The 13424-nt window shown below is 46.1% G+C and overlaps 1 protein-coding gene across 2 annotated transcripts in view; it reads right to left on the reverse strand.

The window, feature by feature from the left end:
- The window catches only part of aplp2 (amyloid beta (A4) precursor-like protein 2), a 39655-nt gene that overhangs the window by 17545 nt on the left and 8686 nt on the right, over positions 1-13424 (reverse strand). The gene's annotated exons all lie outside the window — the stretch shown is intronic.

A 13424-nucleotide genomic window follows, 5' to 3' on the forward strand; every position in this document is an offset into this window, starting at 1 on the left:
GAACCTTACTGACAGTCCCACAGAGGCAGGGTTTGGAGAGATATAGATTAGAGAAAGAGAAAGCTGACCAACGTTTCGATATGTTGTACATCTCTCCTCAAGGGAGCATGTGTCTGAATCAAAACATTGGAGGTATTTATAGGTGTTTGATGGCATGACAACGACTTATCGTTTCTATTCAATCCATGGTTTATTCTTGCATGATGTAGAGAGGTCATGGTAAACAATGGCTTTATTTCTGTATGGCACCAGGAAAGCATGCTTTCTAACTGATATAAAGACAAAAGAGAAGGAGACGTGAACCCTTTTATTGGACTGACTAAACAATTAATTATCACAAGCTTTCAAGACCTCTTCTTCAGGTGAAAGGGAGAGATTGATGTTAATTATTGTTTAGTTAGTCCAATAAAAGGTATTGCCTCGCCTTCTCTTCATCTATCATCTCTGGACTGGAATGGCTATCATTTTAACTATCAATAATAATAATAACACATAAAGGATTTCCAATTTGGAGGAATAAAGAAAATCATAAGACCTGCTGATAACCGCAGCATAGTGTGAACGCACGCACGCACGCCTCCGAGCGCTCTGCATGCCTGACTTTAGATTACAGGTCCTGGAAGCCAGAATCACAGGTAAACCAGAAGCAATCTCCCCAGAAGCTGCCCCTGGGATTCGGGATATAGCTTGGCACTGGCGCGGCAACCAGCGTGGAGACAGCAGGGTTCCTGTAGTCCTGCAGGGTTTGTCCTTGAGGGAGGACACACACACACACACAGCTTCGATAGGGGAGCTACAGTCTAAACCTGCAGACGCATTCACCACACCGCACACAAAATAAAACCAATTCACAAAATGTACAGTAAATTATATAATGAAATGTACATGTACCAGAAAAATCTCTGTACATATATAGCCTAGAGTTTTTTTTTAATTTTATTTTGTATTATTGCTTCCTTCATCTTTCTCTATTTTTATAGGTGTATAAAACGTTCACGCTTCTGAAACGAATTTTGTGCGTTTCTTCTTTCCAGCCCCTTCTAGCAATTCAACAGGCAGCAGGACAGGTGCACCAGAGCCAAGTGAGTGATTAACTGGAGTTTACTGCAGGGGGGGGTCTAAAGCAATGAGGCAGGCCAGCCATTCCTGAGCTGGCAATGTGATCCTTCCTTCCGGAAACAGGAATCAGGGACTCCGTTTCACTGGCAGGGAGAGCAGACTGCAGTTCCGCAGGGTCCTCCCTGTTCTAGTCTATAAACACGAAGGGTATTCAGATCTCTCATATCCCCTTCGGTCATCCATTTTTAAAACCCTTTGTGTGAACTCTCTGGAGTTGGAGAAGTTGCACTGCCATTACCTTGAAAAACACACATGTGCATCAACAGAGATACACAATAAAAAAGTTAACATGCTACAAATTACACACGCAGTGACTGAAGGGGATATACTGTACAGTGGTGGGCTGTTGGTGGCGTACTGAACTCCTTAAAAACAGGAGGAGTCAAGATTCATGGTTTTGCAGACCTCTGATTTGACCGTGGCTAAATATAACGACCCCTCTGTCCTTCCTTACTGCCAGTGCAGGGCTCTTGTGAAGTCACTTTTATGAAAGGATTGTTCGCTAGTCTGGATGCAGTCGCTAACACATGGAGTCGCATGGTCAACCTCCCAATGCCCTAACATGGTGTTCACGTCACATAGGGGCCACTGTGAACCGAATCCCTGCAGAGAAGCATTCATTGTCTCACTAAGGTCCACAGTGGTAATGTGAGCATTCGGTTGTCTCTTATTTGGCGTCTCCACCCCAGTGCCAGAGCAACTTTATTACCAGCATGTATTCAGAAATCACAGGAAAGAAATTGCAGCAAATCTGGAGACTCCGGATAAGAGACCATTTCCTGTCCGTCTACACCAGCCAAGCCGCCCCATTGTGGGCAGGAAGTGATGTCAGCACTCGGAAATGTTTACACAGCACAATGCAATCGCCACTCTGATCACATTATTAATCATAAAAGATGTTGGAAAACATGGATCGAGAATTGATTAGCAGTTTGCTACGCATGTGGACTGGCAGAGCTATACTGGTGTTCTTTTCTGAAAAGAGACTAATATTTCAGATAGCAGACTGTTTGGTTCAAATTGCAGTACTGCTAACCACTGATAGAGACGTTGCATCTACAAGCTCTTGCCCAACATTGACTGCAAGCTAACGAGATAACAATGCTGTGGACTAGAAGGGAACAGGCTCTAAAGACTTCAGAGAGATCGAAGGAGATAATGCTACTAGGATCAAAGGGGGTCGCAAGAAGATAACAAAAGGCAGATGTATGGACCTGTTGTCTCCAGGAGTGTGAAGAAAGCACTGAGTTCAGAGGTTGTCACACTAGACTACACACACAGACACACACACACTCACACAATAAATTAAATTACCTTAACAATTGGTTAAGTGTCAGAGAAAGGGGAGGTGGACCATCTACACAGAAGGGTATTTAATGTCATGCAAACATTGTAATGATGAGTATTCTGTTTGTCCTGTACCTGGGACCAGACTCCCTGCATATTTCAATAAACCTAACAACTGATTGAAGAAAAGGACTTTTCTTCTTCAATCTACTTAATCACCATCATTTTTTGCAAGTTACTTCAAAAGTGCACTTGAATCACACATCCAGATAACTGAGAAGAAGCAGTCACGTATAGTTATAAAAAATAATAAAACAACATTGAGAAACATCTCTCTCCTAAGATCTGTTCTCCTTTCCTGTGAATCAACCCGTCACCTCCCCCATTCCTCCCAGTGTTCGGACAGCACTGGCTCATCCTCAACCCTGATGCACTCATCGTGTTATTAACACAGGTGCAGCCGTGCCTCACACCTCCCCCTCCACAGGGATCAGCACAGAATCACAGGCACAGCTGCACCCTCCCACAGGCTTTCACAGCACCCACGATCCTATAGGATCAGAACAGGACAGGCTTTCACAGGACCCACGATCCTAATACAGGCATCACAATCTACACGCTCAGTCAACGCAAACCTTTTGTATTAATTTAAGACATTTGTGTTCAGTAAACACTGTCTGATTTTCTTTTTTTTTATATATAAAAGCAGAGTGTGCCATCAGTTAAAGAAATCAGCACATCGCCTTGAGCCGATCACTGGGTGAAACACATTAATCTCTCGGCACAACCACAGCGCACGTGGTTTCAGGAGTGCTGGGTACTGAAGCCTGGCTGGGAGGCTGCCAACAGCTCCAGCGCTTTCCAAATGTTCCAGTCCTCGGGGCAAAGGGAGAGAGAGCCAACCCTGCTTTCAGTCTACCAGCCGCAGCTTGATTAAAGGGAGGTGGCTGCAGCATCGCTGGGCACAGGGGTGCTTCTGTAGAGCAAACACACGCTGCAGAACAACTGCCCAGAGAACAGAAGCAGAGACTTTGCCGAGGATCACAGGAGTGGTGCAAACAATAAGAGAGAGAGACGAACTACTCATAAGAACATAAGAAAGTTTACAAACGAGAGGAGGCCATTCGGCCCATCTTGCTCGTTTGGTTGTTAGTAGCTTATTGATCCCAAAATCTCATCAAGCAGCTTCTTGAAGGATCCCAGGGTGTCAGCTTCAACAACATTACTGGGGAGTTGATTCCAGACCCTCACAATTCTGTGTGTAAAAAAGTGTCTCCTATTTTCTGTTCTGAATGCCCCTTTTTCTAAACTCCATTTGTGACCCCTGGTCCTTGTTTCTTTTTTCAGGCTGAAAAAGTCATGCACCATGTATTCTTGTGCATGCCTGTGCACAGGATAAATACAAGTGCCTATACATTCTCTTGAATGGCTGTTTGGAACACACAGCTGTCCAAAATGCTTTAGGAGAAAAATCCTTTGCAAGCACACATTTCAGTAATTTACTGCGTTAGGCAAAACACCCCAAAAATTTGAAATGCATCCAACCCCCTAACCTCGCAGAAACAGCCAGTAAACCAGATGGCACTGCCAGGAGCGAGAACCCGCAGGGTTCAAATTCAATTCTGAAGCCGACAGCTCGTTAGGCGAATGCGTCTGTGCTTGTGAAAAATTTAAAACCCTATCCCGTCCCGGCTTAAGCAGCCTCTTTGGATAGATATTAAAAGCCTCATTTATTTGATCTGGCTCCAAATTCAGAAACTGTAATAACATTTTTTTAACATCACAAAGTTAGAACCATACCGGGAGGCGAGGTTCTATATTCTTCACATTGCCTCGGGAGTTCATGAAGCACACGCACACACACACACACACACACACACACACACACACACACACACACACACTATAGGTGGTGCACCAGTGTGCTCTCTTCTCGGCACTGTTCCAACATCACTTATTTACAGCTGTCCCCAGTGTATACACTTTCTGACAAGCAACCCACAACTCACTCCCCCTTTAATTCAGTTTCACAATGTAAAAATAGAGAAATCAAAAGCAGCCGAATGCCACTGTAGCTGCCCGGCACAGCCAGCCTCCAAGCTCACCCATAAATGCATGCTGCAGGGACAGAGTCTGGCCACTAATTGCAGACTTGAGTGGAGATCCATCCTAATAAAACAGCGTTATGCGATGCAGCGTTCCAGTGATTACAGGACGCTTTTATACAAGCCCTGCAGGGAAATAAAACCAAAAAAAAACCAGCCTTTTCTTCTCTGCTTTTGCCTGGCGCGGTGCACTGAAGATGTTATCGAATAACCTACTTCTGCTGGAGCAGAGCCCAGCATGCCATGCTTGGCTGCTTTCAAAAGGTTGAATTTTAATTCTTCTGTTTATTTTTTTCCTTTCGGGTACAGCGACCGCACGTGCTGTTCGACGCAGCCGGCTAAATCGCCCTTCTCTGCTCTGGAGCCCAGGGGGGTGTTAAACGATGTTACAAAACCAAATAGGTCACATTACAATGCATTTTAAAATTGTAACACACAGTAACCTCCCCACAAAATGAACAAACTACTGGGCAGCCAAGAAGGAACCATTTTGCGTCAGTCAGTGGCGCTGGCAGCAAGCACCATCGCTGTAAAGATAAAGGAGAAGGTGTTGGCTGAATGAAACATTGCAAAGACTTGGAGGAAAGCAAGGGGAAAAGGACATGTGATATCTCTCTCTATTCTAGAATATGACAGAGCTCTCTCTCTCAATTCTAGAATACAAGACAGCGCTCTCTCAATTCTAGAATACAAGACAGCTCTCCCTCTCAATTCTAGAAAATACGACAGCTCTCCCTCTCAATTCTAGAATGCACGATAGAGCTCTCTCTCTCTCAATTCTACAATACATGACAGGGCTTTCGCTCTCTCTCTCTCTCTCTCTCTCAATTCCAGAATGCAGTACACAAAGCAGTGGATCCTGGGAGCAGACTACATGCAACATTAATAGTGCAGGAGTATGAGGGAGTGTGTGTGTGTGTGTGTGTGTGTGTGTGTGTGTGTGTGTGTGTGTGTGTTTGTGTGTATTCAAAGTCTTAACCAGCCTTACTTCTTCTAAAGACCTACTTAAACAGGGCTGCCTAGTTGAAAGCAGCGATTCAAAGTGAGTGAAGCCGCTGACCGCAGGGACAGCTCCCGTCACAATGAAGAGGAGCTGGACCTCGCTCCAGTCACATGACTCTCCCCTGGAGCCTCCGCAGACCAGCTCAAAGCCAACGCAGTCCGTGCGTCACATGAGACCTGCCGAGCGGGTATCAGCAACACAGCGCTGGGAGAACGGGCGCAGACGGAGAGCAAGAAACCGACGCACCCACGCAGACACCCACAGCAACACAAGAGACTCTGCATGCGAATCAGAAACCAAGTCACTGGAAAACTGACGCGCCGCTCTGTGTACGCTATTTATACAGACTTATTTTTAAACACCCTTGTGATTGGAATAGTTTGACAGCATGGGAAATCTTTAAAAAGGATCCTTTACAGCGTTCTACCACATGACGTTCCTTAAACCTGCTGCACCTGAAAGACCCCCTCGCTACGGGGCAACAAAGGTCAAGCCAAATTAACACATGCCCTCGTTGCTGCTGCTAACAGCGGGGGTGTTAGAATCAACATCTCAGGAAGCATTTTACAGGAAACCCTTCCAAGGGCTGCCGTTTCAAACAGGGGGCCAGCTACACTACAGCATCGCTTTGTCACTACTGTACCAGGGCTTTTAAAACATCTGCTATTCCTTTCACACTAATTGCAACTATTCTCTGGGAATGCATTGATTTTTTTAGTTGGACGCAGAGTATGGGAAGCAGTGGCTCCCACAGAGATCAGCAGATGGACAGAGAGGACCACCGCTGAGCCACACCTGCTGGGACTGTGTAGGAAAGAGGAGAGAGACAGGACATTGGCTACTACCCCCCTCCCGGGAGACTGAACTAACAACGAAGGGACCCACACACTGCCAGCGAATGAAACCACCAGCTTGAGCACCAGAGATCACTGCAGTACAGTGCACTGCACTAACTCCCATGTAATCTCATTTAGGTTCAATCCTTTCAAATTCAATTCCAATCACAATTTAGAGAATGCAGGTGGGGCTTTCTTAAATTGCAGATATTATATTTTCACATACTGTACAGCAGTAAAAGAAAATAAAGAGAGTGTGTGTGTGTGTGTCTGGGTTCTTTTAATGCCAAAACATGTATTATTCTCAGTCCTAAAAGCTTTTCCAGGCTTGTGCAGATCTAGTCTAATGAACAGGCCCGCCCTCGCTGAAGCCAGCGCAGTCACAGCTAGTGCTATACACTGCGGTAGGCTTCCAGAGCCACAGACAAGAGTCTGTTTCACAACAGTTAATTTTACCCTAGAAACAGCGCACTGTACTTGACCCCTTATGCAACTCTTGTATTCATTACAGTGTCCCAAGGGGGGAAGGCAAACAGAGGCCAATTAGCACTATTGACAGACTGGGCCAGTTAAAACATCTAGCAAAAGACAGTGATCTATGGCGTCCCTTTGTGGGTTTCAGTCAATTTGACAGGGAGAGGGTCGTGTACACGCGGAAGACCAAAAAGTAAACCTGGCCTTTGAAAGCGAGTAACAGCACCTGACAGGGATACAGAGCAGGATTTTTTAAAAGACAATGAAGGATAAATAAAGTCATCGTGTTCAGCCCAGTTTGGATAGCGAGACACTTCAAGCTGTTCACATGTCCGCGGAGACTGTCGAAGGCGATGCTTGCGTTGCATTGAAACTTCAAGGGCCGGGCCAATGCGGGGGGATACATTCAGCACAGGCGCACGAAAAGGACTCGAGTTTTCATTTCATAAAATAGAGGAAGCAAGCAAGTACAGCGCAGGCGTTAGCCAAGACATTTAGACTTTGGATTTCCTGATTGAGGGGTCAAGGATGAATTAAGAGACTGCTTTTAAAAAAAAAAAAAAAAAAAAAAAAAAAAAAAACACATTTTGGTTTATCCACTTGCAACCTCAATCCACCCACTGTATTCTTCACTTTGATCAGTGGAAAACAAGCCGGTTCTGGGAACAGGAGTCACATTTAAATATTTCCAAACTTCCAGTGATGTCAGATTTAAAAACTTCCTTTTAATTCTGAACATCACTATTTTGCACAGAACTGTGCGTCAACAGGTCAAGTAGAACTAGGCGGTGGGCACCCACACTAATAAAAAGAGGATCTGAAATAAAAAAACAAAATTACAGATCCAAAAGGGCAGTCGGACGCTGCCTCCCTTCTACACAATATATTCAACGACACCTCAAAGCCCTGACCTCAAAAACAGGACCAAAAAAATAAGACTTCTGCTGCAATAAAACTATATATAAAAAACCCAGAACCTGTGAAACACTCAAATCTCAGGGGGCTCAAGACTGTCTTCTGAACAAGCTGTCAAAAGACCCAAACCAACAAGCGCCAGGTAACCATGGTAACCACCGTCCCAAGCATCTCAAGTATTTCAGCCATGAGGAGGAGGAGGAGGAAAAAGGGAGGGGGGCTGCCCGTTCTAAAAGAACGCTATTAATTAAACCAGCGCAGGACAAACAGGGCAGGGCGTACGCAGGACTAGGAGGAAGCAGCATCAGACGCTGCTCCACGCTTCTTTGCAGCTGAAGAGAGATATTTGCATGGCAACCCTGTGCTGTGTGCCTGAAGGAGTTCAATAGTTCAAACGAGACAGTTTCGTCCTGCTAAACAGGCCTTCTACAGCCTGCGCTGCAAGCCCCCCCAGTCGGAAGACTTGAATAGCAGCCAACTCAACCCCAGCACAATGCCATGGCTTTATGTGGAGCGTACTGGGTGTGCTGTACTGGATTGTCTCAGTGATCCCTGGTCATGATCAGGTAAAAAAAAAAAAAAAAAAAAAATCCAAAATCCCAATCCCTCATTCATTCAATTAGGCTACAGGGAGTTTGTCCAAAACTTCAGAACACCTCCGCAGAAAATGATTAAAACCCAAGGTCAAGACGACAAATCTTTTCTGCAAATGCCTCCTCCGGTGCACTTGAATTCGATGCAAAATTCCTGGATTCAAATTCTCTAGTCAAACATTCAGTCAATGCACCAGTGTAAAAAGTAACAGGTTATGAAATCAGAAGTCCTAGCACTGAACAATAATTAAAACACGTTAAACTCTCGCGCTAACTTGGAATCAAGAGCAGAGAAGGCAGGCGTGGAGCAGAGACATCAGTTCCCTGCACACTCCGCCCGAGAGACCGAGCGAGCCTTCACACATTCGCTTGCAATATCCATTTCAGATAACTGGAGCAGCAATTACACTGCAGTGCAATCCTCCAGCCAGCAAAAATCCATCACACCAGGCCACTTCCAGAAGCTCTTAATTAAATAAATTACACATCTTAAATTCTCTTTCTTCATTTCTACCAACGCTCCCAGATAACCCTAATAACTCAAAAACGAGGCCAGGAGAGCAGTCTGAACAGGACAGGCTGCTGAACATGCCGAGGTGTGGTTCAGTACACGTGGTCTTTACATTTTACTACCCAGCAGCAATTAAAGAGCGTCTGTCTGGCTACTCCCTCCCCTCCCACGCAGCAATCAGTGGGATTAATAAGGCACTGCCCGTCCCAAACTACTGGAATAAACACGCATGGCTAGAGGACGCTGTAGCGGCAGGCTGCGTGACCCTCGTGGGGATCACAGCTCTGATCATGCAGGTTTTGTTTCAGCGTTTTGGGGGGGGGAGTGCTTTGATTTATCTGCATCGTGTCTCCATCAGTTCAGATGATGAACAAGCTTTTCAAGAACCTCACACACAACATCCTACCATCCATCCAAGAAACCAGTACTGCTTTCTACAAGCTTGCATGTAATTGCACAGCTCCAGAATTCTCCTCGACTGAAGTGGCTCCCATTCCCAATATCCAAGCCTGTTGTAGCGTCAGGGAATGGAGAACTATCTAGCACAGATGACGCCTGCAGACCTCGGAGGGCAGAGGGGTGAAGATGCCGATTGTAACATGAAATAAAAAGGACTAGCTTGCATGCAAACACAAAGCCTGGAAGGGACAGAGTGACAGTTTCCAGGGAGCGTGAACGACAAGGGCTTGCGTTATTCTGCAGGATCTCAGCGCAACTCTGCTTCCAACGTCACGTTCTGCAGACACACGCTACTGATCTTCAGAAAGACAAAGAGATAAATCACTTCCAATTCAGGGTACAGATCGTTCCGTGCCACCAATCTCACAGCACGCTGCGGAGTCTACCCTGGTCCCTGGAAAGAATTCAAAATTAAAAACCAAGAGAGAGCAGCTTTCCGAGAGCCGTGCATGACGTCAGGGAGGATTCATCCACAACTTATCTGGGAAGTGCGGTATGTTTTGGAACAATGGAATATTTTATTGGATTTTACTGAGATCAAGCTAAATAAAATAAAATAAAATAAAATAAATGAATAAGCTGGCTATATCGGTTACCATGCTCCGGTTTCAACAGGCAGTACAGCACTTTGTGTGTAGCATGACAGAAAACAATTAACCATTAACCTGTCACAAAAGAGACAGCATCTCTCTCTCTCGCTCTTTCACTCCTATTGAAAAACTAGAATCTTGAGTTCCCCATCTCTCAAGAGCTGACGACGGTTCTTTTAGACAGTTCAGTGGAGCGGGCTTCTGTGACAGGATGGACCGAAACGCACAGGACGCCTTTGAAGAGCAGGTGAACGCAGCCAGTCAGCATGGGAATCCAAACACAAGACAGGAAGGTATATTTAGACGTCATGTGGCACGGCAACTGTTTGTTTAAAATAAACATGTACTGTACGCTTCGGTAGCCTTATTTTTAGACTTCGAGGCGAGAAAGAGATCATCAAACACAGTGGCCATGAAAACAACCTTTCAAGGGATCAGCACAACCCAGAACTGGAAAAAATCACAGCGTTTTAGGAAAGGGACCGTGCTTTTAAAACCACCCCACTGACTCCCAGTCAAAGCTCAATAATAACAGACCCGAGTCTGCGTGCTCTCCCCCCTCATCACAGCATCTAGAGCTTAGCAGCCATGCGGATAGCTGAGCCGATCAGCGGCCAGATGTTCCAGACAAAAATAGAACCGAATCAAGAACAAAGCGAGCGAGAGAGAGAGCCTTGTTCCAGGGAAGGAATCCCATTCCATTTTGCAGAGGGGTCAGTGCTGTCAATAGCCCCAGGACTGAGGCGGGTGAAGACGTGCGGGGTGTCTCTTAGCTGGACCGGCGAGCCAGGGGAGGGTGGATTGATGTGTTCAACACGGAGCAGAACCACACACTGCCCCTCCCACTGGCGGGTCTAAACATCATATAAAAAGGGCCACCCTTTTGGTTCGCAGTTGGTGGATTTACGCAAGCAAGCACGCACTTAAGTCAAGTAAAATCAGATGGTAGGTGTCAGAATATTAGTATATTCTTAAAAGGACCAGGAGCTTGGGGTTAAATTAATTGTTCCTCCCTTATAGCTGCATAAACAACTCCTAACTCCACAGACTACGGTGTGACTTCATGAGAAGGGTGATCTGTTCATTCAGAGCAGATTTACCTAGGGCCTGATTACTAACACTCCTGGCATCTACTGCTTGGATTAGAATACCAGGGCAAGGGCATTTCTCTCCGAGCATCCCTTGTAATCAACAGACAGCTGCAACACTTTACAGGGAAAGTCCAGACTTCAGTGAGTTATAACCAGGCGTTAAATATATAAATATACACCAAAAGGACTTCCTGTGCAGCAGGGATTATGACCCTCCCGGCCATCCTAGATACAGCTGCAGGGCTTTGTTTCAGGTGGGGTCCGATACTCGTCGCACAGGGAGCGAATCTACAGCGGTGTGCCGACACGAGTTAAAAACACAAAGTCTGACCAACGAAACAATCTGCAGAGGGAATCACACACACACATACACATACACGCGTTCCTATATGAAGGCTGTCTTCATCGCAGGCTGGGGGGAGCAGTCTAGCCCCGTGCAAAGGCTCTTAGAGGGATTAGACCCTGCGAGTTTGTTATTTTCGAGAGCGAACTCTAATCTCTCCACAGAAGAGAGGGATTTGCACAAATGAGCTGGACTGCGGCCCCCTGAGCTCTCCTCCCTCCCCCTCAGTCTGTACCAGCGACTGCAAAGCAAATAACGCAATAAGAAGCAAGACAGCCGTTTCTGATCCAAGAACAAACACCAGATCACTCAGTCCTCAAGATTGCTCAAGGGGGTGTTACTGAGTTCAAACAGAGCAAAGGGAAGACTGGGATCACTGGGCTGAAAAGGAAGAGTGGCTTATTAGTTAGAGCTACGGGACTGGGACAGAGGTAGAGTGGGAGGATGGGAGTGTAAGGCAGACAGCCTAGCAAATTTATATTGAGAGAGAGAGAGAGAGAGAGAGAGATAGAGAGAACTAGCTGATCAGGGGAGGCTGGAAATTTCACAAACTGAATAATTTGCAAGGGACTTTCTCTCTCTGCAGAGTGACTGGAAGAAGTCAGGAAGTAGCTAGTGATCTGTTCTCCGAATCTGTGCACTCACAGCGGTTTCAGTTCCTTCTGCAGCTCTCCCTCGTCCTCTCACATCAAAACTGCACAGCATGCAACGACAGAAAGACAGAGGCACTTCACTTTCATACAAAAAGCAAAACCCCTTTTGCTTTCTCTAACTCCAGGTTACTCTATCCCTCCCAGTACCTACCATTAAACCACACTCCCTCCCTCCCTCTCTTCCAGTCCCTCAAATAACCTGCATCTCATGACTATGACTACGTTCTGGACGGACTCACAAAGGAACACTGCACAGCCTCCCAAGCCTTCGAGCACAACACTAATCCTCAGAACTGCGTGAAACTTTGTACCCTGCACTTTGAATACTGAGTACAAGCAACGTTAGAATAGTTAGTTATCCTGCAAGGCAGTGCAGTTTGAATGTTACATTTGAGCAGGTTCGTATCGTGGGTGGGTTACAGTCTGCATGAGCAGTGCAGAGTTCAGTCACCGATCTTGCAGCTCTTGCAATATATTTCAGTGGGTGGACAGACTAAACAAAATGAGAAGTCTGTGCCATAACACTGTCAGCACAAGCCTGTTTCTCCACGCCTTCCACAAAAGTTAGGAGTAGAAATCCCAATTAAAACAAAAGCAGTTTTTTTTTTTTTTTTTTTTTTTTTTAAAAACACTTCAGGAGTTCCAGACCGGCGCTTGGCCAGAAACCCTTTTCCCTCTCTTTCGGCTCTCGTTCCAGCAGCCTGGAGATTACTGACACATTAAAATCACATCCTGACGCGCAGTGCAACACACACCGACTGCTTCAGACTGCTTTCAATGAGCTTCCCATCACTTCTGAGATTACCAGCACTGCACACAGACCCGCCACGAGGACCGAGACCCACACACACACACACACACCCACACACACAAGGACCGAGACACATACACACAATGAGGACTGACACACACAGTATAAACAAAATGTACTTTGACATCGAAGCACTGGAGCACAGAAACACACTGTCAAGCCATTGTCAATGTGCTAGAGAGTCCGTACACAGTAAACACACAAAAAAAAAGAAGAAGTCTTCTTGACTAAGCAGCTGCACAGCATCAGCAGCTGTTCGACAGTACTGCAGGAGGTACAGCAATCTCTCCGATATCCTGTTGGGTGTGGGAAAGAGGTTTTCCGCGGCACGTCTCGGAGCAGACTGCAACGTTGCGTCTGGGAGATTTCGGTTTTCGTTCTGCTTGCTCTGCAGTTCCGTTCGCCCACGACAACACATTGTGAAGCGCTGTGGCTGCAGCTGGGGAAGGGGGCGCTACAGGAGGCTCTGCCCCCCTCGGACCCCAACTCTTTCTCCTCACACAAGTGCAACCTTGTTATCCACTAACTCTGTATTTATTCAGTGTTATCAGTCTCAAGATATCACTGCAGAGCAGACCAAAGACAGTTGGGCAAACCGTGGAAAGGAATAGCTGATAACGTGGGGTGTCAAAGC

This window comes from Polyodon spathula, unplaced genomic scaffold, assembly GCF_017654505.1.
Source record: "Polyodon spathula isolate WHYD16114869_AA unplaced genomic scaffold, ASM1765450v1 scaffolds_1312, whole genome shotgun sequence".
Lineage (NCBI taxonomy): Eukaryota > Metazoa > Chordata > Actinopteri > Acipenseriformes > Polyodontidae > Polyodon > Polyodon spathula.